We start from the raw sequence: 19,188 nt of genomic DNA on the forward strand, positions 1-19,188 counted from the left end.
CACAGCCACTCCCCTGTCCCCATGTGTCTCTGTGCCCCCACCCAGCCACCCCGTCTCTATGTGTCCCGGTCCCCTATCCTGTCCCCACGTGTCTCTGTGCCCCCACCCAGACACTCCTCTTTCCCTGTGTCCATGTACCCCCCCCCGTCCCCATGTGTCTTTGTGCCCCCACCTAGCCACTCTCTACCTCTATGTGTCCCTTTACCCCCCCCCCCTCCATCCCCATGTGGCTCTGCACCTCTCTCCCCTGTGGTCCTGTGCCTGAAGTTCCACTGAGCCCCAGCACCCAGTGCTGTCTGTCTCCCCAGATCCCCTTTCTCTTCCCTTGGTGGCGGGGAGCTGCTGCTGTTCTTGCGCCACAGCACTCTCTGGTGGGAAAAAGGTGGAACTGCAGCAACATTTCGGCAGGAGCTTTTTCTTCACCAAAAAATAATTAAAATATGTGGGGCTCATTAATTATGCATGCATGCAGTAGCGCAGAATCCCCCCAGGAGTATACAGTGCAGTAGGCGACCAAAATATTCTTGGAAACAAATCCATCTTCCCACAACATTCCAGTTACTTTGGTGGAAGAAAGATGGAAGAAAGTTCATATATATAACTATTAAAGACTCCTTGGGCAAGAGGGACTGAGCATGGGCAAGCATTGGGATGACTCCATAGCCTGGTGGTTAAATCACTCACTCAGGCTGTGGGAGAGACAGGATCTGGTCCCATGACTCTTTAGGTAGTTGTCCAAAGTGGAAAGGCTTCAAGGAGAGAGAATGAGGGATACACTGATAGGTGGCAGATACCTTTTTAGATCCCTTCTCCCCACTCCCGCGCCCTGAGGCCCCACCCCCCACTCCGCTCCTTCTCCCAAGGCCCAACTTTTGCACCGCCTCTGCCTGCCCAAACTCCGCCCCTACCCCCAAGATACCATCCTTGCTCTGCCTCTTCCCGCTCCCGCTCCGTCCCCACCCTGAGTGTGCCCCGGCCTTGCTCCACCTCTTCCCACCCCTGCTCTGCCCCCTTCCCCCAGCACCTCCCACTCACCATTGAACAGCTCATCAGCAGGTGGCTAGTGGGTCCTGAGCACCCACTATCTTTTTCCATGGGTGCTCCAGCCCCAGCCTATGCATGGCTGAGAATCCCATGCAGGTGGAGGCTCATCCCTACAGCCCACATTCAGGTGTCAAACACCTTGAGAGGGTGGGACTTCGCACACACCCCTCTACCTGGCATCTCCCATTGGCTATTTTAGGTAGCTCCCCTCCAAGTTGGTTGGCTTTTGTCAGTCCCATCCTTAGGCACCTATCTTTCCCCATTAACTGTGTAAGGAGCCTAGACACCAAACTCAGGTTTTGGGAATAGCTGTGATTTTCTAGGCCTATAAAAGTCAGGCATTGCAACCCTCAGCATCCCAGCACCTAAATCCCTTTGTGAATCTATCCCATAATCATTTGACTCTGAGTTCAGTGGAAGCTTTGCCTGAATAAAGAACAAGTAAGGTCATCAAACTTTGTCTCTGTGGGACATTTGATTGAATAAGGAGGAGTGAGGACTTGAGGTTATCTGTCCGCCAGCTGGTGGCTCAGATTTCTTTTTCACATTGTTCTTCCTTGGACCACAAATGATTAGTGGAGCTCTCCCTGGTGCAGTCTGAGACCAAGCCAGGGTTGGACTGATCACCCCATGAAAAGATCTCCCTCTGACACAGCAGCATGCAGAGTCACTCAACTGGAAAGCCACTGGCATGCAAGAAGTTCAGCTGGAACGAGATTTTACATAGGGTTGTTTTGTAGTTTGATATTCTGTAGATGAAATTCAATATTGATAAATGCAAAGTAATGTGCATTGGACAAAAATAATCCCAACTAGACATACAAAATGTTGGGGTCTAAATTAGCTGTTACCACTCAAGAAAGAGATCTTGGAGTCACCATGGATAGTTCTCTGAAAACACCCACTCAATGGGTAGTGGCAGTCAAAAGTGAACGGAATGTTGGGAGTCATTAAGAAAGGGACAGATAATAAGACAGAAAATATCATATTGCCTCCATATAAATCCATGGTATGCCCACACCTTGAATACTGTGTGTAGCTTTAGTCACTTTATCTCAAAAAAGATATATTAGAATTGGAAAAAAGTACAAAATAGAGCAAATAAAATGATAAGGGATATGGAGCAGCTTCCATATGAGGAGAGATTAAAAAAAAAACCCTGGGACTTTTCAGCTTGGGAAAGAGACGACTAAGGGAGATATGATGGAGGTCTATAAAATCATGACTGGTGTGGAGAAAGTGAATACAGAAATGTTATTTATTCCTTCACATAACACAAGAACCAGGGGGTTGGCTGATGAAATTAACTGTCCTCCCCAGTTCAAATCCCTTATCATCCTCAAGCAGAAGGTGGATTTGAACTGGGGGGTCTCCCACAGCCCAGGTGAGTGCCCTGATGCAATTGGGTTCTTGGTCTGTGAGTTGGACACTGAAGCTGCCATGATAATAATAATTTAATTGTAATTTGATTTGGCCTCTTCGTAAGGTCAGATTACCAAAGGTATTTGGGCTCCTACAGTGCAGCCAGGAGGTTAGACACGAAACTGACATTGATTTAAATGAGAGTCAGGCACCTAACTCCCTTAGACTCTGTTGCAAACCTTATCAGGCACCTGGGTTGGTCTTTTAGCACATATATACCTTGGAAAATCAGCCCTGTGTGACCTGTGCCAAATTCACACAGGGAGGCTGTGAGCCCATCAATACCACATAAAAAAAAACAACAGCAAAAAACCGGAACCATCGGCAGTGAGTCTCTGAACCCAGGTCTCCGGACAAGAAAATATCCATGCAGACATTCCCACTCAGGCTGTGAGACCCCCGCTCCTTGCCAGCTTTCAGAGACCAAGCGGGAACATTTATTTCTCGTGCCATTGCGTGAGCCCCAGGATCTGAGACGCATGGCCATGTGTGATTTTTGTTTGTAGTGTAAATGTGCCCTGCTAGCGCCCTCACCCCACAACCATCCTTCCTTTGACTTACAGGTACACTGAGGGCCTTTGGCTTGCATCGGCCTCCCTGCTCAGCTCTGCTGGAAACCAGGCCTGAATTGGGCAGCCCCAAGCTTGACACCCCACCAATCACTGAAAATTGTGGCCTGTCCTTTTTCTTTCCTTGGTACCTTAGGCTGTGATTTTCCAAGGAGAAAAGTAATGCGCCTGTATCTACATCTGTTACTGTGGGAGCTAGTGCCTCATTTCCACAGGCTTTTTAATGCACAGAAATCTTCAAATGAAGGCTGGGATTTTCAAAAGGAACCTCAGGGAGTGTTGTGCTCAGGTACCAATTCAAATGGGGGCCACTATCATTATGTCCCTTTTACAGCTGAAGAAACTGACGCACAGAGGAGGGATGTGTCAGCCAGCAGGTCAGTGACAGACCTGGAACTAGAACCAATCTACTGTTCAAATGCCTTTGAAAAGCCCAGCTTAATTTCTTGCAAAAAGTATTTAACAAAGTAAGGGGTGTGTGGCGGGGTGGGGGGGGTAAAACCCATCACATCTAGGTGTAACCAGGGATGTGAGGCTCAGAGGGAAGATCTCAGGGGATGCCAAGTACAATTTAGTGAGCTGCTCTTGACATACTGGGAACAACTTCCGCCCAGTGGAAGCTGGTCCAAATTCAGGAATAAGTGGAATTGCACCTACTCGCAGTTCAGATCTGGCTTGCTGGGTCCTGCGGAGAAAACAAAGGGGAAAGGTGCTGGCTAAGAATTGGAAGATGAGAAGGGCCTGGAGCTGTTGACCTGCTGCACAGGTGATGGGTCTGAAATTTCAATTCCTCTACCCTTCTTTGGGAACTTTCTTAGGGCTTGGTCCAGCATTCTCTGTGTATCCCGAATCATGAGTTTAAGTGGTGATGGGATGAGTTGAGATGCATAGGGTCATGCTTGAGTTAGATAACAATATTAGATAGATGACTATATATGCAGATAGTGAGAGATTAGATAGATGAATATATATGCAGAAAGACTGAGGTACATAGACACATGCAGATATTAAATAGAGGGGTATGTAGACAGAAAGACAGAGAAATAGAGATTAGATAAATGCATAGATAGATTTGTATAGGGATGGACAGATAAATAGATTCGAAAGCAAAATCCTTGCCTAGATTATGAAACAAAATGTCATTTCAACTCAAAGTGTTGAACCTTTTTGTTAAGAGAATGTCAAAATGAAATATTTGGATGTTTTTGGTATATTTGGGTGTGGGGGAGGGTCAACAAAAACAATTTGCTGAAATCCACACACATTTCTAAAATGTTTTGATCGACCCAAATCAGCATTTTTTTTTGGGGGGGGGAGTTTTGTTTAAATTGTTTTGCCCAGCTCTACTCTTGCAATGCGGGTGGCAGGGACAGGCATCAGTTTGTGGACAGGCAGAAAGAGGATTGGACAGCATCTTGCTTCCATGCAACTTCATCCCTGACCCTAAGAGTGCAGAGCGGGCAGTCAACTGTATCGGTTGGAGATTACCTCCCATGTGGAACTAATGGGAACCAGGGACCGGATCTCCAAGTGCCAGTCTGGTCTGCTTTGGGGGCAGTGCAGCCATACAATTCTCCCTTGCTCCAGGCTTGTGGTGACAATCTAGCCTTTTGCAAGCTGCCCTGTCAGGCCTCCTTTGCTCAGCCCCCTTTGCTCACCATCTTACTCTGGGCCGAAGTATGACTTCAGGCCCAACTTTGAGCAAGAGGAGGTGGGATATAAGGCCCTTCACCAGGAGCCACTGTGTCTCAGGTGCACTCCTTCCCTCGCTCCCTTAGGCATTTTGGAAAATCTCACCCTTACTCCCAGAATCTGCCAGCACTCAGGGAAATTCAGCGGGGTTTCTTCACACTCCTCTTGCTTTGCCTGGAATCTCTAATTAGCACACAACCACAATCATCACAGGTTCCTTTTCCCCACAGACCAAGAGTCTGCTGACTGCAGTTATGAAGCATTCAGCCAAGGCTTTGCTTATAGACTTGTCCTCATGGGTCACTGAGGAAGTCGACAGACTGGATACATTTATATGTGTGTGCGTGGGGAGTAAATCCACAGAGATCTTCAGAGAAAGGGCTCTGCTGGAGACAGCAAACTTCCCGTGTCTGACCTGGTTTCATTTGCAATACGTGGAAGCATCATCTCAGGCACGGCTTGGATGGTGCAGAATATGTTCCATTCCTAGCTCAGTGACGTCCTAGCTCAGTGCCTCATGCCTCTCTCCACAGCTATTCCAGGTAGGAGCTAAGGCTGAGATTTTCAAATGGCTCGAAAGGAGTTAGGCGTCCAATTCCCCTTGAAATGTGAAGGGATTTGAGCACCTAACTCCCCTAAAGTCCTTTAAAATCCCAGTCTTATGTCTTGCCCCCTGGTCAATTACTTACACCAAGGTGTTGCGCTTTTGGAGGTCAATCTATCCATGCAGCAGCCCTGTTTGGGAGCTCAGCAAGTGTCAGAATACCTAATTTACGGATGGGGAAATGGAGGCACTTGGGGTTAAGAGACTTGCCTAAGATTACAGAGGAATTCAGTGTCAGATTAGGACCCAGAACTATCTGATTCCCAGTCTCCTGCTGATGCCATTCAATCCAGTCTCTCTGGTGAAAATTGTGATGGGGGTTTCTGAGAGGTGCATTATCCAGGCTGAGAATATAAAGATACATACACTGGAAGCAGGTCTCATTTCATCCAGTAGGGAGCAGGAGTCACACCCACAGACACAAACACACCTCTCAGAGGCATGCATCAGGTGATAATAACTTTTAAGGTGGGCTGCGAATGAAGCATCTGACTTTAATGGCAGCTCCTTTCTTTTTGCCAGACAACTACTTTTGGAATTATAGAATGTGGGCAACACGAAATGGCCAGGATCGAGATTGCCTCTCTGAGGTGAGTTCCTTCTTAATGTATATACAGGGCTGGGATATTCAAAGGAGCCTAAGGGAGTTAGGCACAAGGCTTCCACTGCAATTCAATAGATTTTAGGCACCTAACTCCCTTAGCCTTCTGTGAAAATCTCCACCCAGATCTTTCTGCTACCAGCAGACTATGTTTTGAAGAGGATACTGAAGAGAGGGATACAGGCATGTCTGGTTGCGGATGATTTTACAGGAGCTGGGCACCAAAATGCCCTTACAAGTGCAGAGTTCAGCCCATAATGTGAGGCTGAGGAGTCACTGCATGCTCTCTTAGTTGGGGATTTGTTCCAAGATTGTTAACTGGACAAATGGTCCAGAAGATGGACATGATGTCATAACAATGAGTTGCTAATTGGTAGAATTGTGCAACACTTACTCACATAACTGTTCTTTCTTTCTTTCTTTCTTTCTTTCTTTCTTTCTTTCTTTCTTTCTTTCTTTCTTTCTTTCTTTCTTTCTTTCTAAGCTTTTTTGAAGTCACTTATGTGAGTCAGGACTACTCATGTGGGTAAGGTTTACCATATCTGTTGCTATAAATGTGCACAGTCCAGTGGGTAAGTCATGTCAGGACACTTGGGTTGTATTTCTGGCTCTTCCACTGACTGTCTCGATGTGTGACCACAAGCAAGCCACTTCACCGCTCCCTCTGTGCCTGGGTTTCCTTGTCTTAAATTTGGGTTAACAGTATCTGCCCATTTTGAAATGTATGAATCAAAGGACAGATCCTCACCTGCTTGTAACTTGGGGCTAACAGAACAACAGTAATTTACACCCACTAAGAATCTGGCCCCAAAGTGCTATGTAAATGCTCAGCAGAGTAAGATATTTAATGCAGTAAAAATAATCCAGTTTTCAGTGTATGTAAAATTCTCCTTAACATTAAATTTTCCAGTCAGCAACAGCTGCCATTCCTGATATTTATGGACCTCTCGTTAAGACCCTCCCTGCCAGACCCTAGTGAGTTGCCACTCAGGATGGCAACACGCTGGTTCCTGTGTTGTTTCAAAGGAGGCCCTAACGGATTTTGGTATGGTGCCTTAGGCTACTGTATTAAGTGGTGCTGCTTGGTAGATCTCAAAGCACTAAACCAGACTGGGTGACAGTTGACCCCTGGGGTGTCTGAGGTACAATGGCCCTACACCGTCTAGCAAGTCTCTGTCCAAGCCAGGAATAAAATCAGGTTTCTTAGCTCCTACTTCCCGCACACATACAGCCCTAGACATCAGATCCCGCCAACCCCCAAGTTGTCTAGGTAGTTTCAGGTTGCATGCCACTGACTAAATCGATACATTATGGATTCTAAGGCCAGGAGGGACCAATGTTTTCATCTAGTCTGAACTCCTGCATGACACAGTCTGTCAGACATCCCTGAGTTTACCCTGCTTCGAACTAGAGCAGATCTTAAAACAAACAAAGAAAAAACACCATGTCTTGATTTTAAAGTTGTCAGTGATGGAAAATCCACCATGACCCTCCGTAAATTGTTCCAATGGGTAATTAACCTCATTATTAAAAATGCACACCTTATTTCAAGTCTGAATGTGTCTAGCTTCAACTTCCAGCCATGGGATTGTGCTACACCTTTCTCTGCTAGAATTAAGAGCCCATTATAAAATTTTGTACTTATAAACTGTAACTAAGGCTATGATTTAGTCACAAGTATTCTTAGTAAAAGTCATAGACAGGTCATGGGCAATAAACAAAAATTCAGGACCCATGACCTGTCCATGACTTATACTAAAAATACCTGTGTTTAAATGAGGGAGGCACTGGTTGTGTGTGGGGGGGGGAGGGGGGGCTGCTGCTGGAGGGCTCTGGCCATGGATGCTCTGGTCAGCTGGGCTCTACGTAAAAGAATAAATGGACACAAATCGGACGTCAAGAATTATAACATTAAAAAACCAGTCAGAGAACACTTCAATCTCTTTGGTCACTTGATTACAGACCTAAAAGTTGCAATTCTTCAACAAAAAAACTTCAAAAACAGACTCCAACGAGAGACTGCTGAATTGGAATTAATTTGCAAACTGGATACAATTAACTTGGGCTTGAATAGAGACTGGGAGTGGATGTGTCATTACACAAAGTAAAACTATTTCCCCATTGTCATAAATATAAAGGGAAGGGTAAACACATTTAAAATCCCTCCTGGCCAGAGGAAAAATCCTCACACCTGTAAAGGGTTAAGAAGCTAGGATAAACTCACTGGCACCTGACCAAAATGACGAATGGGGAGACAAGATACTTTCAAAAGCTGGGAGGAGGGAGAAAAACAAAGGGTCTGTCTCTGTCTGTGTGATGCTTTTGCCGGGGACAGAACAGGAATGGAGTCTTAGAACTTAGTAAGTAATCTAGCTAGATATGCGTTAGATTATGATTTCTTTAAATGGCTGAGAAATTAAGTTGTGCTGAATAGAATGGATATTCCTGTCTGTGTGTCTTTTTGTAACTTAAGGTTTTGCCTAGAGGGATTCTCTATGTTTTGAATCTAATTACCCTGTAAGGTATTCACCATCCTGATTTTATAGAGGTGATTCTTTTTATTTCTATTAAAATTCCTCTTGTAAGACCTGAATTCTTTTTTCATTGTTCTTAAGATCCAAGGGTTTGGGTCTGTGGTCACCTATGCAAATTGGTGAGGATTTTTACCAAACCTTCCCCAGGAAGTGGGGTGCAAGGGATGGGAGGATTTTGGGGGGAAAGACATTTCCAAACAATGCTTTCCTAATAAAAATAAACCCAGATAAAGTTTGGTGGTGGCAGTGGAAGTCCAAGGGCAAAGGGTAAAATAGTTGTACCTTGGGGAAGTTTTAACCTAAGCTGGTAAACATAAGCTTAGGAGGTTTTCATGCAGGTCCCACATCTGTACCCTAGAGTTCAGAGTGGGGAAGGAACCTTGACACCTATGTTTATTCCCACCCCCCACTGTTCCTCAGATGTTCTTGTCAACTGCTGGAAATGGCCCACCTTGATTATCACTACAAAAGGTTCCTCCACCCTGGTAAAAGCTCACCTTAAGTGATCAGTCTCATTAGAGCGTGTATGGTAACACCCATTGTTTCATGTTCTCTATGTATATAAATCTCCCCACTGTATTTTCCACTGAATGCATCCAATGAAGTGAGCTGTAGCTCACAAAAGCTTATGCTTAAATAAATTTGTTAGTCTCTAAGGTGCCACAAGTCCTCCTTTTCCTTTTGTGAATACAGACTAACACGGCTACTACTCTGAAACCTACAAACCTACAAGTTGTGGTTGTGTTGGCCTGCCTGAAATAGTAAATGAAAATTAGGCCGATTGAGTTCAGTTGAGTTACTCCAGATAAAAAAAGAGGCGAAATCAGGACTTTTGACTAAAACTGTGTTACTCTGGATTTAAAACTGTTTAAAGGAAAGCAGAATCAAGTCCTTTGTCCATACTCTGCTTATGCTTGTTTACACCATGGTGTGTGAAAGCAGACACAAGCCCACTGATTGTTGTTTACATCCCTGACTGTCCCTCTTCATATGCCTTGTTTTTGTATGTTGCACACGTTTCTGTGTCTTCCTCTGTGTTTGGGCAATGCATAATTTTGGATGCTACCATAATGTAAGACTGGAATTTTCAAAGGTGCCTATGGGAGTTAGGTGCTGAAACCCTTTGAAATTCAATGGTAGTAGGATACCTGTCTTCAATAGACTACTTTAAATGTTCCAGCATAAATATTTATAGTAGTTTCTCATGCTGTGTCTCTCTACAGGAATGTGGAAATGTCACCATTGCCAGATGCTCTGGAGGAAAACATAAGAATAACAGTTGCTTAGGGATTTGCAAAGGAAGTTAAGGAAATTAGATGCCCAATTCCATCTGGGTGCCTAACTCCCTTAAGCTCCTTTGAAATTCCCAGCCTTTTAAAGTTGGACTCATTTCAGAGTTGAACATAGAATCATAGAATATCAGGGTTGGAAGGGACCTCAGAAAGTCATCTAGTCCAACCCCCTGCTCAAAGCAGGACCAATCCCCAACTAAATCATCCCAGCCAGGGCTTTGTCAAGCCTGACCTTAAAAATATCTAAGGGAGGAGATTCCACCACCTCCCTAGGTAACGCATTCCAGTGTTTCACCACCCTCCTAGTGAAAAAGATTTTCCTAATATCCAACCTAAACCTCCCCCACTGCAACTTGAGACCATTACTCCTTGTTCTGTCATCAGCTACCACTGAGAACAGTCTAGATCCATCCTCTTTGGAACCCCCTTTCAGGTAGTTGAAAGCAGCTATCAAATCCCCCCTCATTCTTCTCTTCTACAGACTAAACAATCCCAGTTCCCTCAGCCTCTCCTCATAAGTCATGTGTTCCAGTCCCCTCATAATTTTTGTTGCCCTCTGCTGGACTCTTTCCAATTTTTCCACATCCTTCTTGTAATGTGGGGCCCAAAACTGGACACAGTACTCCGGATGAGGCCTCACCAATGTCGAATAGAGGGGAATGATCACGTCCCTTGATCTGCTGGCAATGCCCCTACTTATACATCCCAAAATGCCATTGGCCTTTTTGTCAACAAGGGCACACTGTTGACTCATATCCAGCTTCTTATCCACTGTAACCCCTAGGTCCTTTTCTGCAGAACTGCTGCCGAGCCATTCGGTCCCCTGTCTGTAGTGGTGCATGGGATTCTTGTGTCCTAAGTGCAGGACTGTGCACTTGTCCTTGTTGAACCTCATCAGATTTCTTTTGGCCCAATCCTCTAATTTGTCTAGGTCCCTCTGTATCCTATCCCTACCCTCCAGCATATCTACCTCTCCTCCCAGTTTAGTGTCATCTACAAACCTGCTGAGGGTGCAATCCACACCATCCTCCAGATCATTAATGAATATATTGAACAAAACCGGCCCCAGGACCGACCCTTGGGGCACTCCACTTGATACCGGCTGCCAACTAGACATGGAGCCATTGATCACTAAAACATGGGACCTGTTGTAATAATTAGGCTTACAAATTTACCCTAATTGTGAGCCCAACTGTAAAATGTATGTGAAAAATCATATGATGTCACAATAATCTCTAATAACGATGGGAAAAAGTATAAATATGGGAATCGGAAAAACCGAATTAGTCCAAACAAAGTTTTCCTGTTATAACTAAAAAAACAAAACAAAAAAGAGTTGTCCATCAGATGCAACTGATGAAGTGGATTATATCCCACGAAAGCTTATGTCCAAATAAATTTGTTAGTCTCTAAGGTGAAACAGGACCATGCTTTAATAATAGCAGAAAAAACAACAACAGCTCCAACCCATCTCAACTCATTTCTTCTCTTCCCTCCCCTCAGCAAGGACAGTTATCTCTATCTTTTGATACCACCTGGAGTCTGTCAAACAAGGGGTTTTTTTTCAGCTTCTAAAAGCTCTCTCCAGCTCAAGGGAAAGGGAACAAGGGATCGTGTTTCAATTAAAGGTTTATTTAATACTTTACATGTCAAAGGCTTTAACTGTTTCTCCTCCTTTTCTGTACCTTTCATAAAAGGTCAAAGTAGTTTTTAATGACATGTTTGACATGTCACTGAGCAGGCTGAGGTCTCTGTGTATCAAACCTTGTTTAACATGTTTAATGTTGGACAGTGACTGAGTTATGTTAACATCTTTGGCCCATTTATTCCATTTAAATTAATACAACAGACTCCTTAAGATCCAAAGTGAGGCTCATACACCTACATCATGTTGCCATTTAGACACAACAAGAAAACAGAAAAAAATCCATCAGTAGATGACCTTCGTGTTGTGACTTCTTGGGAAGGATATCCATCTATCAATCCACCACCCCAAGGTTTTAAGGCTGAGATTTTCAAAGGAGTGGAAGGGAGGGAGGGCCCAACTCAACAATGAAATAGACTTAGGCACCTAGGGCCAGATATATAAAGGTATTTAGCTGCCTGACTCCCAAATTCATGGGAGTTAGGCACCTAGGGCTAGATTCACAAAGGGACTTAGTCACCTAACAGCCACTTTAGGTGCCTAATTCCCATATTTAGGCACCATTGGTATTCACAAAACCCCTGCTCAGATGCCACTGAACTCTGTAGATGCCTAACATCACTTGATGCATAAATGTTTGCAGTAAAATTTCCCAAGTACCTACATTTCTGCCTCTGGACATGCTCATTGCTGCATGCTAGTTGTCCAAGTGCCTGGAGGCCCAGTGTGTTACATGACCGGGGGAGAACACAGGTTTCCTCTACCTATCTTGCCCTGATTTCTAGGTGTGCTCTGAGGATGCCTAAGTCCACACCTAGCAGCAGCCTTGCCTCATAAGTTTTAGCCCAGTGGCCAGGGTGCTCCCCGTGACAGATATTACAATCACATGCAATATCTCTGAGGGAACATATGGCATTACGTTTATGTGTCACAGCAGGGCAGAGATTGTATGGACATTGGGTTCTACCCCATGGGGGTGGGTTACTGAAGCTGCTACAGGGAGTGGGGGGTGGGTAAGGAGAATCACGCACATTGTAAACACCTCCAGAGAGATGCCACCAAGAGAGGTGATTGCATATGCTGGTTTGAACTGTATTTCCAGACATGAGGAAACCAAACAAAAAACTATTAACTTAAAAAGGCTGCATTTAAACTGACTCACGGCCTTCTTTCTGGTCCAGCAAATGGACAGAACCCTTTGTCCTACCCAGTGCCCAACAGTTGCAGAAGGATTGGAAAGACTTTGGTCTGCTAGGGCCCAATAAAAGTGATGGATGACTCCTGGTATGTTTCATGTGGGTTTATTTTTTATTGTAGTCTCTCTGTAATGCTTTTGCCTTCAGAATAAAGGTGCTTGCTTAGAAAAAGCTGTGTGGTAACTGGCAATACACCATTCAGAGCCCTCAGAGAGAAAGCAAATCACTGGCTATGGCAGCTTGGAAGACTGGGGATATCACAGGGGAAGGCAGGGAGCTGTTCAGCCTTAAAAACTCCTGGTCAGAAGGTAGAGGGACAAGGGTCATGACCAGAGACAGTGGGCAGATGGGGCCTGACTGGGAACTTGTGGAGGGGACAATACCGTTGCAGTTCCCCTGAAACTGACATTCATCTGGGAGACCACTGGTTCAAGGTTCACCTCTTCTTGATGGAGAGAAGGGATTTGTTGGTGGCTCAGCCACCTACTAGATGAGTGTGCTAAGCACTAGGCTAAGGGATAATCTGACGTGCAGCTCCCTCAATTGCAACTGTTGAAACTGTTCCACTTTGGCTAAATAATTTGTCACTGTGCCAGCAAGCAAGCGAGAGAGAGACTGCAAACATGAGACCAACTCTGTAGCCTGGTGGTTGGAGCACTCTCCTGGGCTGTGGGAGACCAAGGATCCAGTCCTTCTGCTGTTAATTATCCACAGTGGAACAGCTTCCACAGAAGGGACTGGTGGCCCCATGTCAGAATAGCCCCTAGCCCAGAGGTTAGTGCCCTTTATTCTCCTCCTGGCTTCATGTAAAAATGTTGGTCTCCTCCTGACTTAATGTAAAAATGGCACAGGTGCCTAACTCCAGGAGACGGTTCACAGCTGAGAATCCCAAGCAGAGAGAGGTGCCTCCCTGCAGCCCGGATTTAGACATCACAGTTCCTGAGTGGTGCAGGGCTTAGCACCCACCCCACTCCTTGGCATCTCCCATAGGCTAGGTTAGACGGCTCCCTGCCTAGCATACCGGCTTTTGTGGATCCCATTCTGAGTTGCTTCTCTCTCCCCATTTGTTGTAGAGGGAAGCTGGGTACCCAACTCAGTCTTTCTGCATCCCAGTAATTTTCAAGGCATCTACATTCCTTTGTGAATCTAGCTGCGGGTGCCTATTTCCAGCTTTTGGGATCTAAATCCTTTGAAAACCTGGCCATTAGGCATTTTTGAAATTTTTGCCTTAAGTCTACAGAATACTTTCTCTCTGTGTACGGTCAGATTTTCAAGGAACATAAATTTCAATGGGAGTTGGGCACCTAAATCACCCTTAATCACCTTTGAAATTCCCAGACCTAATCATGGAGCCATCCTTTCAACCACAACATCTATCTACCCTTCCTCCTTGGTTTCTCTTTTTTTTAATACTTCTCTCATTGTTGCGAGGCGGGTGACTCGCTAGCATGGCGCCTCCTGTCGGTCATCCTGGGAATTAGCTCTGCTGCCCCAGAGCGCCCTCTGTAGGCCAATGTTCCACTTGCCACTAGCTCCCATGTCCCTACCGGGCCCTGGTGCCCCTCTACAGCATGGTTCTGCCCCCTGCAGTAACCTCTCAGCTCTGGGTCTCCCCTCCCCGGGGAACCCCCAACCCCCTATCCCCACCTCACCTCAATCTGTGCCTACTGCCAGTCACCATATAGCCCCTGCTCACTGGGGGCAGACTGCAGTGTACAAGCCATTCATCATTGGCAAAGGGGGGTTTGGACCTGCTGCCTTTGCCTAACCCCTGGGCCGCAGCCTCTGCAACCCCAGTACCCAGTTTGGCCTTTGACAAGACCTGCAAGCTAGGGACTAGCCAGGTGGGAGCTCCCCTGCTCCTCTCACCTTTCCTTAGCTCTGCTCGGTTGACTGCACCCTCAGCTCCCAGGCAGCTAGGTCCTTCTCCCTCTGAAGCTAGAGGGAGAGTGTGTCTAGCTCCTGGCTCATAGCCCTTTTATCAGGGCCAGATGAGGTCTGATTGGGGAGTGGCCCAGCTGTGGCTTCTTCCCCAAACAGCCTAGCTTTTAGTCTACAGCTCCAGCCCTCTTCCGCGGGTTGGCTGTAACGCTTTCCAGACCAGGGAGTGGGTGACCACCCTGCTACACTCATCTAATTGTCTGTCCACACTTCTGTTATCCAACTGGTATTCATTTGTCTGCCCACTGTCCGTCTACCTCTGTATTGCACACCTGCCCACAATCACATTATTCTTTCTTGAATTCATTTCAACTGCTACTCATCAGTTCTCTCATAAGCTGTTTTTCCCCTCATTATTCCCTAAAGTAGTACCTAGATGCTCCACGCAAGATCAACTCACAATTTTCCAGGTGCTGTATATACAGAACAAGAGTTCGTGGAGAGTATATAATCTAAATAGAAAAGGCAGACAAAGGGTCAGAGGGAAAAAAACCTGCTGACGGTAACACAGCAGATCAGTGAGAGAACCTAGGATAGAACATCAGTCTTCCAATACGTGACCTCATCCACTAGATCACACTAGCCATCAGAGGCTGATTTCTCTGGACTGATTAACATTATGGCTAGGAGGGTGAGATGATATTTGTTTATCTCGTGTGATTGCTTCCATTGGGAGAGTGATGACAATTTACAGACCAAGTCTCACAGGACAGAGAAGGGATGATAATGTGCTAGCTACACCTGGATCAGAATGAGGCAAAGAACACAGCCAATTCTTTACATTTTCTCTGCACTTTAAACACACCAAGGTATGCAAAGCCATTGGGAAGAAGAGTCATATCTGTAAGGGCAAGTCAATTTTTATTCTAATTGTTATCTTTATAAGCCAGGTGGTGTTTTCCCATAGAATACTGAGTAGTGTTTTACAGAATAAGTAGTGGAGCTGATGAAAAGTATTTAATCAAAATGTGTTTTCTTTCTCGACACTTCTCTATTTATGGGAACTCTTTATGGGAAAGTTGCCAACTTTGATAGCCTTCTTACAAAACTTTCCAAAAGATATCACATTCCAGGAGGTGTAAGGGAAGCATTTTAGAAAAGTATAAATAGATTACATGTATACACGGAGAATGCCTAGTTACTAGGATGCTGAGTGCATTAAAATAGAGATTAGACAGTGCGAGGAATAATGGGGAGAGAAATAGAGATTTTGATGATGATGACTGTACAGTCTGTAGATCTATATCTATCTTTCTTATAGAGGTCTTTCTTAAATTTCTTATTTTGTATAAATTAGTTAAGAGATGCAATTAAAAGATCAGTTAAAATACAGTTAGCTCAGATTCTTCAAATGAAATCAAATGAATTTTGATAGTTTATTTGAGAAGTTTCATAGAGATCACAGCAAGACAATCCACTCTTTTCAGTACATGTCACATAACGGCGCTCCAGCCCAAGCCCAAACATCTACACAGCTATTTTTAGTGCCATAGCATGATCCAGTGTCTGCAGTTCCAAACTCTGAAACTCGCTGCTGCAGGTTTGGTGGGGGGAGGGGGGGAGGTTTGGGTTTTTTTTTTTTTTTTGCTATGTAAACATACCTACTGAATCCAACTAGCAACTTGATTGACTGAATAATGACTGAGTAGAAGGTTGGTACAGGTATCCAGTGCAAGGTAATATTTTGGCTCCTTGCATTCCTTTACTCCCTCATTCCCTGGATGCAAATCTGTCTTGTATATTAATTTTAGTAACTCCTAGAGTACAGCTTGTTCTGGTCTCCATTGTAGTAGGCTCTGTACAAACACATAGGCAATTATCATTGTTGTTTTTAATCAAACATTTATGCTACAATAGTTTCTAGAGACTATCCCTTTTTTCAGTTCAAATCTTTAAGTAATGACCTGTGTACTGATTTCATCATTATTACATACTGAAGTCATGTATTCTTCACCAGTGTCAACATAAGCACAGAGAACACCCAGTATTATTAGTAGAGTTGCTTTTCAAATATGCATAAGGGCCAGATGCTCAAAGGTATTTAGGGACCTAAAGATGCAGGTAGGCACCGAGTGGGGTTTTAAAAACCACCTAAGCAGGTTAGGTGCCAAACTCACTTTGGTAATTTAGGAACACAAATGCTATTGAATGTCAATGAAATTTTAAATAGTAGTCACTGAACCACTTTTGAAAATATCACTGATTAGCATTAACATTATCTGTAGTGTGAAAAGGATTGCCAATAAAATGAAAAAAAGACAGTGAGAGAGAGAGAGAGATAAGTACGGAATTAGATCGGCAGATAGATTGATCGGTTGATAGATGTGTGTGTAAGGGGATAGATTGATCGATCAATAGATAACATACCGATAATCACTAGTAGTATATATGTTGTTGTTCTGATTATACGTTTATTTATTACCGAGCTGGCTGTCAGACATGGAGATGAGAAATCAAACCCGTGCCACAGAATTCATTCTCCTAAGGTTCCCCGTAGCTCCTCATCTGCAGCTCCTCTTCTTCATGAGCTTTCTCATTGCCTACGCCTTAGTAGTGCTGGAAAATGGCATCATCATTGTGATGATCCAGGTGAACTGACAACTCCACTGCCCTATGTACTTCTTTTTGAGTAACCTGTCCTTCCTGGAAATCTGGTATGTCACAGTCACCATGCCCAAGACTATGGTCAGCTTCATGTCGGAGAGCAAGGGCATTTCCTTCATAGGCTATATGATGCAGCTCTATTTCTTCCTTGGCGTGGGGAACACTGAGTTCATCCTCCTGGCCGTCATGGCCTATGACTGATATGTTGCCATCTGCAACCCACTTCGTTACCCTGCCATTGTGAGCCAGGCTCTATGTATCCGCATGGCAGCTGGGTCCTGGCTGTGTGGCTTCTTCATCTGTGCATGGAAGGTGTTTCTTATATCTCAGCTGACATACAGTGGTCCCAATGTCATCAACCATTTCTTCTGTGACGTGTCCCTCTCTTGAACTTAGCCTGCATAGACATGACCTGGGCAGCACTGGCAGATTTTGTCGCTGCCCTGTTTATCTTGCTGATTCTCCTTTCTGTAATAATCCTTTCCTATGCTTGTATCATCTCCACTATTCTCCACATCCCCTCCACATGGGGCTGCCAGAAAGCATTCTCCAATTGTGTGTCGCACCTCATTGTGGTCGTTATCTTCTATGCTGCCAGCATTTTCATCTACGTCCAGCCCCAGGCCCTTCCATCCTACAACACCAACAACATTGTTTCTGCTCTCTATGCCATTGTTGTCCCACTCTTCAACCCCATCACCTACTGTCTGAGGAACAAGGAGGTCAAAGAGGCCCTGAAGAAGACTTTGATCAGCAAAGGAGTTCCTCTGCAGAAACATCAGCACACTTAGTTAGAAATGGAGGGCGTGGGAAAGGAAGAAAATGGAAAAAAACAAAATTGAACTTGACACAGGGATCGCTGAGTGAAAATCTCTGGCCAGTGTTATGCCACAGGTCAAACTAGATGACCATGATGGTCCCTTCTGGCCTTAAAATCTCAGAATCTATTAAAGCCTATTCGTATGAGCAGAACTTCAACTTGAGCATGGAGTGGCACCATCAAGTCTTTGTGCTCTCTTGGGACAAAACAACCCAGAACCCATGTGCTATTCCTGTGTTGCTAGCCTACAATTACGATATAGATTGTTCCAACACCCTCTCCCCTTCCCAGCATCTCACAGTCTCTTAACCTCAGCTTCATTCTGCACCTGCCCCTTATATTTTCCTCCCAGACATTTTCCCTGCTCCATCCACCTCTTCCTTCTCCCTTCCCTTGTCTTTCCATTTCACTAACACCTTCCTAATTCAACCCACCCAACGGAGAAAGAAATGGTGGCACTCACATGGCGTTTGCCACCATCCCATTGATTTTTTTGCTTGTGTGTTCTTCAGATTCCAAGGGATTGTCTGCTATTCTGTGTTTGTGCAGAGCTGAGCACAATGGGGCCTTGATCTTGGCTGATCCCAGGATGCTACCATAATAAACACGATTAATGATAAATAACAAAACAAAGCTTTTTTATTTTGGTCTAAATTTTCCGGTTTTTCACCAAAAAAATCTGAAACTGGAAAATGTGTTTTGTTTGTTTTTTAATATAAAAAACCTAGTTTTTCAGTTAAAAATAAGGTTTTTCCAAAAACAAATGGAAATTTTACCAGATAAGTGATTTTACTGCAAATAATTGTAGAAAACTGAACATTTTCCAGTTTTTGGTTCTTTTTTCTTTTGCAAACTCCACAAAATTTCACTGGAAAGTATTTAAAAAAAATTCCAGTGAAAAATAACTGGCATTTCTCAACCACCTATAACAAGCAACATCATGCGGCCTGTATCATCAATCAGAGCTACCAAAGATGTCTCGTGTTTCAATATAAAATTTTCACATTGTCTGCAGAGCACAAATTACCCATGGGAATTATTTTGTGAAACATGAATACGTACAAGCAAATAGCAAGCTGAAATCATATATAAATGTATTACGTAAATAATTCTTTGAAAAAATGGTTAATCTTTGTCATGGGTGCACAGGTTTGGTGCTCTGGAACAGCTGCCAATCAGTCTCAGTCAGGACCCTTTTCAGTGTGACAACCCCACAGGGTGCAC

General features: G+C 44.5%; 2 pseudogenes across 2 annotated transcripts in view; one reads left to right on the plus strand and one right to left on the minus strand.

Annotated features, from left to right (window-relative positions):
* Positions 1 to 19,188, minus strand: part of LOC311529440 (olfactory receptor 6F1-like) — a 206,598-nt pseudogene that overhangs the window by 5,862 nt on the left and 181,548 nt on the right. The gene's annotated exons all lie outside the window — the stretch shown is intronic.
* On the plus strand, positions 16,980 to 17,935 carry LOC311529403 (olfactory receptor 226-like; annotated as a pseudogene). Its single transcript has one exon. The product of its transcript is annotated as an olfactory receptor 226-like (transcript).

Source organism: Lepidochelys olivacea (genome assembly GCF_965140295.1).
Source record: "Lepidochelys olivacea isolate rLepOli2 genome assembly, chromosome: 13".
Classification (NCBI taxonomy): Eukaryota; Metazoa; Chordata; order Testudines; family Cheloniidae; genus Lepidochelys; species Lepidochelys olivacea.